At 40.7% G+C, this 12062-nt stretch overlaps 1 protein-coding gene across 1 annotated transcript in view; it reads left to right on the top strand.

Moving 5' to 3' along the window:
* Window positions 1–12062, top strand: part of MCF2L2 (MCF.2 cell line derived transforming sequence-like 2) — a 129936-nt gene that overhangs the window by 78694 nt on the left and 39180 nt on the right. The gene's annotated exons all lie outside the window — the stretch shown is intronic.

The raw sequence follows: 12062 nt of genomic DNA, 5'->3' as shown, positions 1-12062 counted from the left end.
GAGAGTCAAGTTTAAGAATAAGGCATGGTCTCAGCTATCAAATATAGGTGGAGCACTTCTGTACACATGCAAAATAGTCTTCAGGCATGTACGCAGTCCAGACTCATTGCTTGTCCTCTCAACATGCACATAAAATTTGCTTTGCATACTGAGGAAACCTGTGGATTATCCAGGATCACTTCTGCACACCAGCAGCCAGCTATCATTTTGCATATTTGCATGCCAGAGTGTGCAGCCTGTGTGCCTGAAGGTGTTTGTGCCTTTAAATGGCAGGTTTCAGTTGTATATTTGGATATTATTTAAACCTAAGAGTTCTTTAGGTTCAGTGTATCTTATTGTCTGAGTTGGTGTTATTGATCTAACAAGGAGTGGGGACCTCCATGAATCAGTCTATGCTTCACTCTGAACATGAGAGTAAGTGTATCACTAAATCATGAGGTTGTATGGGTAGAGCAGGACAGCACTTCTGCCCTGGGTAAAGAATTAGAAGCTATTCTCAGAATGAGAATATTGTGTCAGAGCCCTATTCTAAATCAGCAATAGCAAAATTGTGCTGACATTAGGTCTGGGAATTGCTAAATTTAGGTGTGGACTGATGTCAAAAATACTAGTAGCTGAGGGAATGCTACTAAAAGCTTTGGTGTCCAAGCGCTTATTGTAATCATCAGAGTCCTGAATGGCAGGAGAGAACTAAGTTTTCTGATTTCATTAGCTATTGGCCAAAGACGCAGAGCTTCTGCAGGAGACAGAGATAAATATTAGAATCATAGAATAGTGTGGGTTGGAGTGGACCCAAAAACCTTGTAGTACAACTCCTCTACTATGGCCAGGGAACCTTTCCGTAGATCAGGTTGTTTAGAGCCCCATCCAGCCTGGCCTTGAACACTTTCAGGGATGAGTAATCCTCAGCTTCTCTGGGCAACCTGTTCCAGTGCCTCAACACCCTCACAGTAAAGAATTTCTCCCTGGTATCTAATCTAAATCTGCCTTCAGCCAGTTTAAAACCATTGCCCCTTGTGCTGTCACTACAGACTTTGGTAAATGTCTCTCTCTTATAAGCCCCCTTTATATTTTGAAAGGCCATAAAGAGGTCTTACCAAAGTCTTTTCCAAACTGGACAATGATTTCCCCTCTGTACACAGCATAAGTAAGATACATTGCAAAGGTCTCCATTCAGTGTGTAAATGGAATATATAACAAATTTCATAAAATAGTGTCATATAAGACTTATGTTACAATTGTAAGAAGGTGATTTTGGTGAGTGTTACAGTAGAAGCCCAACAGCATGTCTTTCCAGTCTAATTTCCAGGCTCATGAAAACTTCCAACTGGTAGAGGAGAACTCAGGGAATCTACATTTTCTTGACTTTATCAATAGGCACAGGGAGCTGTTTTCTTTCACCAGACTTAATGAAAGTTCAGGCAGCAGGAGAAATTTCAAGAAGCCACAAGGCATTTCTTGTATGCCATAATCTCTTTCAACTTTTAAAAAATCTTTGTTTTCAGAGAAGTTTCCCTGTTGGGCAGATTGGCTCCAGCACTTACAAGTCTAATTACAGCCTAAAGGGTTGGGAAGATCTTTGAAGTGAAGTGTATGCTGCCATGTAGGGAGATCTGGCTGCTGATAGAAATCTGTGTAGAATAGCAAGGGGAGATGTATTCCTAGTAGAGTTCCAAATATTTCTGGGAACGGGGAAAATTATTATGAACAGGAGAAAAAAAAATTCTTATTGTTACAATGCAGTAGTGACTGAGTGTTCTGGAGGCTTCCTGAAGTTCTTGAAGTCCTTGTGTCCTTGCTCCCAAAGAGTCTGGGGGGTAGAGAAAAGCTGCAAAAAGCACTCTCAATATGTTTTCGTACAAAATTTGCACTTAATCGAATATCAAAGAGCATTAAGCAGTCACTTCTGCTATTATCTTTCATACCTGCTTGCAATTGGATACTAAGGTTATTTTAATGCTCTTCAGAAATTCCAGGAATTCCTCAACTTGTTTTCTGTGCAGTTCTTCTGCTGTTGGCTCTGGGCAGGCTCCTGGAATGCAGCTGGCCACATGCACATCCTGGGTGATTAGTTTGGTTTAGGCACAGGGGGTGATTAAGATCAGAAGTATCTCCTGTCTTGTCCCACGTCTCAGAAATGTGTGTGTTCCACTTGCAAAGCACTGAAAATTTCTGCAAGCACTTAGTCAATGGGCAGCGCTCTCCCTCCTCTTCCTCTGCCTATCCAGGACAGGAATAAAGTTCTGCTCCCTTGCACCATCGATCCAACTCAGGGTTTACAGACCACATGCAAAGAAAGGCAGCTCTGTGTTGGCTTAAGACTGGGTGCATCTTCTCTGAAGAATCACATGTGGACTTGAAGTTTTATACGTTTGTTTCTCCCCTAACTGTATCTTGTTCACCTCTCCATAAAAACCTGACTTTCCTCTGACATGGAAGGTTGACAGTCCTTGGCCTTTATGTATTTGCATGAAGGATACCTTGAAATCCCAGGTAACACAGGCACAAGCCAAGGAGCAGAGGAAATTAGCTCTGTATCAGTGCCAAGCTGATGGATGGGGAAGGAGAAGAGCTGGTGTGATTTTATACCACCTCAGTTCAGGGGGTGCTGCTTTCTCTGCTTTCTCTTTTATCTGCTGTTCTGCTGTAAAGAGTCTCCAGGCTGGGAAACCACTAAACCAACCGGGAGCAATCACACCTCTCAGAGTGTAAAATTCTCCAGACAGCTGCCAAAGCTTTCCCTTTGCACGTTCACACCAGTTTCAATGGAATCTGTTTTTAAACTCTGTTGTTAAAAACATGAAGCTCCTGTGCCGTCAATTAGCTCATGGAGGAGTGCTGAGCACTTCACACTGTTATTTACAACAGCACAAAGAGCACATCAAGTTGCCTAATCAGATGTCAGTGACTTGCACCCACACTGAGCTGATCTAAATAATTGCATGGTTTGCAGGACAGCAGCAGACAGGACAGAGCAGATGGGAGATCACTCAGTCCCATGTAGTAAGTGATTGAATAGAGCAGTGATTTATCAATTGCACTGTGCAATAAATCACTGCTGACTTTACTTCCTGTGTTTAACAAGCTGCTCGTTAACTGGGAATTTAATAACTAGGTTTGGAAGATTTGAGATGTAATCATGTTTAGAATTCTGTATTCACTTCTGAAAATTCATGTGGATTTTTTCATCCAGCAGGAACGTTCTTTCTTTGTATGAGTCTAGAAAGAAATTCTGTTTTACATAGCATGACTTGTCTGTCCAGCAGCTCCTCTGTAGACTGCAAAGTTTCTGTGTATATGCAGATTATTCAATACACTGTTGCTGATCTTTCTCTGTAGCCTCTAGTTGGAAGACACTGACGCTTTACTTGCATTTCTATTTATTACAAACCTGTCTTCAAATACTGTTCCCTGGTTAATAGCAGTGTTGGACAAACTAGCACGGACAGTCTTGCCTTCCTGGAACCTGACCTGCATTAGAGCTAAACAATGTGGCCCTGAGTGTGCTCTTCTTGGTAAAAGTGCCTATTTGTCTGCGCTGGCTCCTCCAGTAGTGGGTCAGGCCAGGCTTCCTGTGTGGGCAGAGGACACCAAGAGCTCCAGCCTCTGTAACAGCCATGCCTGGTTGCAGTGCTCTTACCTCTGCCAGGCAGTGCTGCAGAGGGGCTGTGCCCAGCCCCAGCTCTAACTGCAAACACTGGAGTGGCAAACAAGGCATTTCCCACGTAGGCAAGGCTTGTGTAAGACCTGCAACAGCCACTGAGGCTGAGAAACCAAGTTTCCTGTTCTTCTGGGGAGAGAAGGACAGGAATGGTTGTCATGGGTGAGCCTAGAAATCTCTCTGTCCCATTGTATTATATTGGACATTCCCCATTAGCAGCCACTTAGAGAAAAAAAAGTGAGAAACCCAAACGCTGAGAAATACCCTTCCAGTTTAATGCAATCTGCAATTGTGAGAATTTCCCCCTGAGTTCCCTACTGAGTAAAGTGGACCACTGAACACATTCTCCAGCTGGAGTCTATCCCACCGCTATCTGAAGTTTCTTTCTAGGTTTGGAATATCTTCCAAGAGTGTCTCTCCATCTTTCTCTAAGTTTATCATTAAATTCTGCAAGCAGTGCTTCGGGGTGGGGCAAACAGGGTTGCCCAAAGTATAGCTTATTAAATGGATGTGGATGCTGCTGAGAGCTGTGATTCTCAGTCCCTGCTGGGTGGAGTGTGGTAGCTGCAGATGGCAGGATCCTTGCCTACCCCTCTGACCCAGATTACTGAGGCTGAGGAAGTGTGACACACAAAAAAGGGATGCTTGTCCTCACCGTGGCAGTTCACAATTTACTGACTGATGTAAATGTGCCAAGAAGAGATTAACTAAAACATAATATGTGTTCCAGCTACTCTCGTAAACTCCACTTGATCTTACCAGAATTTTCTCTCCCTGTTCCACTGCCACTGTCACGTAACTAACACCTGAGTTTATTTCTCCCAGGCCACAAACAATACTGATTCTCGAGGATGTTTAAAAGCAGGACCCAAGACACACTAGAGTTTGGGCTGGAGGACTATAGATTGTAAGTCTGGCACAATGCTGTGTCATGTTACAGGAAGAAGCAGATTTTGCAGGATGGAGTTTCCTTAAGGTCATATCTCAGACTGAAATAATGGAACTCTTGAATCATTTCAGCTGGAAAGGACCTTAAGATCATCAAATCCAGCTGTTACCCTAGCACTGCTAAGGCCACCACCAAAACCTTGTCCCCAGGTGCCACATCTACACAACTTTTAAATAACTTCAGGGATGGTGACTCTACCACTTTCCTGGGCAGCCTGTTTCAGTGCTTGAAATACTGACCCTCAAAGGATGAGGCATCATCATTAAACCTATCCTCTCATTTCCAAATACAACATGAACTTCCCTGATCAGCCCTCTCCAACACAAACTCAGGCCTGTCTGTAAGATAAATTATTATTAATTTTACTAATAAAACTAATTCTTCATTGTACCTAAGGGGCCTTACAAAGTCTTGCAGAACAAAGGTATCAAAGGCAGATCTGCCATGAGAATCAAAGCCAGTGATACTCTTCTCCTGCTGAAGAAGTTAGCTCTTCAGAATAGAATTTGTGTTTCCATTTGCATGGAGTAAACAATGGTTTTGTGTTAAGCTTTTGCATCCCAATGGAAAATGTCTCTGTATGGCACAGAGGACAAGGACAGGCAGGGGACGAGTGAGTGCCACAGGCATGAGACATGTAAATCAGAACACTATCAGAGGTGGTCTGCAGTAAGAGATTGGGGTGGTGTAGGAATCTGTAGGGAGCAGAGCCACATGTGCCTAAATCCTCTGTCCCACCAAGACACCCACCAGCAAGGATACCTACCTGAGACTACAGAGAATTTTGGAGAGAATCTGTGGGCGTGGTTTAGGTTTAGGTTTAGGTTTGCTTAGAGCCTGAGCTCTAGCAGTCAACATGAATTCTCAGTATAAACAGTGTCTGTTAAGTTTCCTTTAGCCTATATCTGGGTTTTATATTGCTGGTCTTGTCTGTCTGAAAGTTTAGGGGTTTTACCGCTGTAACTTTTACTGTTATTGAAAAAGTGCTTTACCACCCTGTGTGGGAAAATCCACAGTGTTGTCAGCCCTTATCAGATCTCTTGCTCAATGAGGTCAACTGGTATTTGGATATTGTTGTATTATGTCTACAAAGGAACGGAAAAACTATGCAGCATGTAATCTAAAAGTAGTTGCTGTCTTAAAAGTCAAGGTGGGCATAGAAAAAAGCTGCTTTTTTTTTTTCACAAGTCAGAAACTCTTACATATCTAGAGAATTTTTACCTGCTCTATTTTCAATTTTTAAGAAAAAAGCAGGCAGGAAGAAATCACTGCCAGGACACAAAAAACACCATGAATTTCCCACACGTGTAGGACATGCAAAATCTGAAGTGCTTCATTACAGAGGCCTTATCTTTTGAATATCAGCTGTGACAGATACACATATATATATATCTCACTGAGATATATATATATGACTGATATATATTCATAGGGTATGTTCTAATCATTACTAGATAGAAACAAGTTTGAGAGTAAATGTCAGTATTAGTATATTAATTACCTTTACTTTTATGCATATATGCATATATTTATATTTCTACATTTAAAAAGTGGTGAGCTTCCTTTGTTGGCTGGTAAACTTAAGTACCCATACTGGCTTCAGTTCAGTAGATCAAATCCATCCTGCAGCAAGTGTAGTGAAGAATTATGTCTTCCTCCTCTGTCCTCACTTTAAATCCTTTATGCAACATGGTTTGCTGCTGAACTAGATCTGCCTGGCCCTAGGAAATCACCACACTTTCTTTTGACTGGGTAATATTTCTAAAGAAGAGTGCTGAAATGAGTAATTAAGTTAATTCTGTGGCCTGCATGTAAATACTCAGACCTCAAGCAAACAAAGTAATTACATGAAAGTCTGCACAGTGTCGGAGCAACCTGTTAGCCAGCAGTGTCTCAGTTACATCAGATATTTAATAAGCATGTGTGTATAGTAGTTTCTATGGAACTCAATTTACTACCAACCTACTATAATCTGATATAATACAATCTAATGTTAATAACTCTTAGCAATTACACTATTTTTGAGTATAAATTATTCACCTGCTCTTAGCTAATTGATTACTCAATACTGAGATATCACAGAGCTAAATATATCTTTATCACCAAAGAGCAACAGTGCAGCTGCAAGATTAAAATCAAAATCATGATGGGGGCCTGATGGGTAGTTCACAAATGTTGACAAAATATGTACACAGCTATGTGGTCTGTAATTTTGGCCCACAGTATGGACCAGTCTGTAGCATCCACATTGTCTAAAGGTAGCTCAGATTTGGGTTCAGAGATGCATCTTTTCATTGTAGATGTACAGCTGAGATGAGAAACAACTCCTGTGTGACTTTTAGTCCTCTATTCATATTATTCTTTTCTGTAGGTAATTTAATTAATTTACCTCTCCATTAACAACTATGCTCTGGTTCCTATGATGTAGGTCAACTAATTAAGATATATAAAAATATTTCCCCAAGGTCATTTGTTTTGGGAACAATGGATGTGGGACAATTCCTTTTATGTGAAGAGTTCAGATCATTTCAGAAGAAGCAAAATATTATAAATGGTGACTTTGATGGTGAAATATATTTCTAACAAAGATTCAGTCCTTCTGCTCAGAAGAACTTCCATAACAGCAGGAGCAAATCCATTTGACATTGCAGCAAGGGCAATTACAGTAATTTCAGTAAAGGGCACTAATTTTGAGATAAGGTGGAGTGTACTACCTAAGTCCCTTATGCTTCTCAAAGTTACTTAGTTGGGTTTTGTTTGCAGCCATGAAATGTACTTTAAGAACAGTCATTGTTCTTTCAAGGCATTGCTCTCATTGGCAAAATAAAAAGGAGTACATGGCAGAGAAAGCAGAACTGTTTTCTGTATCAACTAACAAATACCTAATACTGTATCAACTAACAACAAGTTCTGTTGAAACAAATGTTCTTATGTCCAGAATGATCTTCTATTCCATTTTAGGAGGTAAAGTACAGCAACTGACTCATTATTCAAATTTCATTTGAGCTGTTGCACAACCTCAGTTGAGAATACTTTTCAACTGAAAAAGGCCTTTTTAGCACTGTGAGAAGAAAAAAAATCCTTTTAAATGCAATTATGTAGGTGGAATGGAAGTTGCTTCTACTCAGCTACTGACATACTGTCATTTATTTTCATTCCATAACACCAAGATAATTTTGAGATTTTACTATTAGACCAGTCTTAGAATTTCTTGTAGAGATTTCTAATTCAAAACTGGATGTGATATTTATTGCTGATTCTATTTTACTGCAACAGTGAGACTTTCATCCTATTCTACCTACTAAGAAGACACCATTAAATATATACATATATATATATTCATAATTTTGTTAATGTTTATTTACATTCAGAATTAGAAATTTCACAGTACTTAGAACTAGCCAGAGTGCTGGACCAGAGAAGTTTGTATCACTGTACTAATTTTTGCAAGCCAATAAATTATTCATTCTGATTTCCCTTAAGTCCAAGTCTATTCAGTGTTGATACTTTTTCTGTGTTTATGTTTCTATTGCACTGCACACGGGTTCTTTCAGTCCTTCCTATTGTGTTTGAATCCTCAGGCATTAAAAGAGCCAGTATTTTCAATTTAAGTAGCTCTCTATATTAGATATGTTTATAAAAGTGATGGGGTGGTTTTAAAATTAATTTATTAAATTAAATACTTTGCTCTTGCATACCCATTTTCTGCTGTTCTTGCTCTTGAAAGTGCTCCTGTTAAATCTACTAGGCACTATGTATTTTTGTAAGACAGGTATGGAGAGCTCATGCACAAGTGCCATTTCTGCTGGTTCCACACCTGTCATGCAGTCAGGTTTTCTGCAGCACAATAATTTTGGAACACCAGTTATGCTTTATGCTTGGGGTTCTTTTCAGAAAAGCTCACTGGTTTAATTCTAATTGATGGCTTCAATTCCTCTTCTGGGAGAAGGCTCCTTATCAGGTCAGACACCTGTGATAGCAAATCCTGGCATAGAAACAGGATCTGTGAGTGGAAATGAGCCAATGAGTTTGTTAGAGAAACACAACTACGGAAACAAAAATCCTGAATTAGTTTATATTGTCATCTGAGCTGGATGGACAAATAGTAACTGCATGAGGACAAAACAACTGAGATTTAGCCAGAGGAGATATTAATAGGTTGTGATAATCTCTAGATAATACTCCTGCTTAGTGTTTCATTATATTTGATGGGGTTTTAAAAGGCAGCACATACCACAGCACAGAAACAATCCTACCAAAATTATTGTGACAGACTTGCAGAGTGACCTGACACCACTGGGGAGCTTGGCCAACCATTCAGTTAAGCCTCTTTTTCCTTCTGTTATTAAAGAAGGAAGGATAAAGAGTTACTGAGATGAAATGGTCTGATATGTGCCTGCTTTAAGGTCACTGTGGTGAGGATCTTCTAGAAGTGTGTTCTCAGTTGCCCCAAGAAGCCATCTCAGATAAATACTGACTGACAAAAATTTTGTTGCAACTAAATGGTACAGTGCAGGGTGAGCTTATACTTATAGCAACAATACTGCTAATTGCTATTTGCACAGTCCAGAGTGATACAAATAATCACCTTTGATCTAAATACCAGCACAGGCAGGGGCTGATAGAAAAATGTATCTCTAAAAGTCAAGGGTGGTAATTAATAACAGAGTTTACCACAGTTTCAAGGTTTTACTTACAACCTTGGCTAAAAACGAGGCTTTTCCCAATGCTTTGTTGTCCATTGCAGCTCCTAAATTCTCACCCTTGCTGATGAGCTTCCTCTGTGAAATAATTTTTTCTCTTCATTGCAGCATGGCATGACTATGGCAGACAGCACTACTGACAAAGCAAAAATAGTTTTCTTATTACTTTCTCCTTTCTTATCATCTCTATTGTGCTGGTACTTCAGGGCTTCTCGAAGCTGTGAGTGGTGGAAAGCGGCTCAATGTGTGAGATCTCAGTAGGGCTGCAGAGGATATCAGGGCTGCTGAAGTGAGAAAAACTTGCTCAAATGACACCTCTGTAAAATCCCCCTTGTGGGAAATGTGGTCTTGCTGTAGCCAGGTCTACAATGTTTCCTTAGAAACCCAGATCAATCATTCAAGTAAGTATGAGCTAGTTCATGCACATTAATTGCGTGTAATACTGAGAAGTTTCCTTTGCTGGAGGAACATCTGACAACATCCTATCAGTGAGTCTGTGTGTGGTCCCTGCCGCAAACACACCCTAACTCAGCCCAGCGCTGGTGGCAGCAGGGGCCCTGCTGTGTGCAGGGCTTTGCCAGGTCAGTGCTGGCCAAGCTCCCTCTGCTAGGACATGTTCAACTCCCTCCACAGAGGGAAAGCTGGCCTTGACCTCCTGAGCAGTGTTGCACATCACTACTTGCCTGTCAGGAAAGCTACTGTGTCAGGTATTACTGGGACCAGAATATTCTAACTTTGGCTAACTCTGCTGGTTTGGTGAATGTCTGTTTCATTGGGGAAGAAGCAAGTATACTGGAGTGGAATGAAGTTTTACTAGCAACAAGGACGCCTATAGATAGGACCTTAGGGATTTCTCAGATTCTGACCTTTAGGTCAGATGCCTAATCCTTTACCATCCCTGCTGAGATGGACTGTTTACTTGGGAATGGTGAGGAGTTATCTTTGTGAGAACTGCCCATAAACTTCTTGGCTCACAGTTTTGGTGTTTGGACTGCTGCCACGCAAACCTCAAATTCTTGTAAAATTTCTCAGAAATGAACGAACAATATAGTGTGGAAGTTCTCTCCTGCCCCTTTACCTCACACATCCCAGTTACACTAGAAATTACTTCTAACTTAGTCATGCATGTCAAGGGGGAAAAGGGGGTGGGAAGAGCTTCCTGTGACAATAATCCTATCAATTGCTGCCTCATATTTTTGTTAAATGTGATACTGGCAGCAAGTGTGTGCTGAGTCCCCCTCATTGCCCATGACAGTCATAGAGCAGCTCTGGTCCTGGCACAATCAGAAGTGGAACATTTTGGGGTGGGGAGGGAGGGATCCCAAACTGGGGACACCTGAGGGAGAGCAGAGAGAGTCACCAGAAGCCCACAGCCAGTGCAAGAGTGGCCAATGGGACCTGAGTGTGGCCAGGGGAGCACTGGTACAGCCCTCATCCACTGCTCTACCTTGTGCTAGACGCTGCAATTTAAGGCATTATATCAAGACAGCTATGAAATCCCAGCTATTTTATAACAAAATTTGAAACATCAGTTGAAGGTAGGGTCTAGTTTTCTCAATGTTTATAATATTCCTCAAGCAGTGGTCCATAAAAGAGTAATAGCCTTTGAAACCTGAATAAGTGGCCCCCAGCTACATTTCCACATTTCCTTGAAAAAGGACTGAGGAAATCCAAAGGAAACCAGTGAATCTATTGTAGTAGCCTAGTAATGTTTTAGTCAGTGCTTTTGTATTTCAAGCTGCAAGCTGAAATATGGCTATTTTATTTTCAAATGCTTGGCCAAGCCATTCAAACGAGGCTTTATCAGAAATGTGATTTTTTTTAACCTCAAAAAGGACATCCTAAAAAATTGTGGAGAATGAGGAAATCCTCTTGCAGTGGATGCAGCAGTGCAGATGTGACTCATGATCTCAAGGGCTGCCAGGGTCTGGCTGGTGATGTGGCACACAAAGCCAGGTGACCAGGCACAGGCAGGGTGTGCAGGGACATGCTGGATGGATGCACGTGCTGGTATTGATGCCAAGAGCTGCCTACACTTTGCTGGCCTCAGGTTGTGTGCTGCTCATGGCTGGCCACACTCCAGTTCCTCTAGACATTATTACCTAGTGTTCTTCTGGGGATGTGTTTTGGTTTGAGGTAGCTGTGCTGAAAGACTCTCAAGAAGCACAGGCCAGGAAAAGAACACCAGGGACTTGTCCTTTCCTACTGCTCAAACCTCTGGATGAGCTACCTTGAAAACTTTGTTCATAGCAGTACTAAAGGTAACACTTTCTTGATAATATGGGACATTTGATGTATAAAGACATGAGAGATCTAAAGTAATTTTATTTTAAAGTCTAATTAGTTATTTGTCCAAAAATGAATTGGTTACGTTCATGTTTCTGTGAAATAAGTCAGGCATCTTCAAGATATATGTCTTCAAGTTACCTAAGAGCATTAAACTAATAATAGAAATGAAAAGTCCAAAACATAGTAACAATATTTTATTCTAATCTACTTTTATGTTTTCAGACTTCTGACATAATCCTATTGCCTTTTTTTGCATTGTATTAAAGGATGGGAGTCTAGTCACTAATTTAGTTTATTTTATAAAATAAATTAAACAGAAACATTAGCATAGCTTTGAAGTGTAGTTTCATTTTATTGAGTATTAGTTATTCTTAGAAGGGAAGCCTTTTATTTTCCATCTTGGGATGGTTTTTTTTCACTTTGCAGGTATAAAAATAACAGAAGAATCCAAGATGAAGTT

Source organism: Cinclus cinclus, chromosome 10 (genome assembly GCF_963662255.1).
Source record: "Cinclus cinclus chromosome 10, bCinCin1.1, whole genome shotgun sequence".
In the NCBI taxonomy this organism is placed as follows: Eukaryota; Metazoa; Chordata; class Aves; order Passeriformes; family Cinclidae; genus Cinclus; species Cinclus cinclus.
This window is presented reverse-complemented; position numbering and strand designations above follow the sequence as displayed.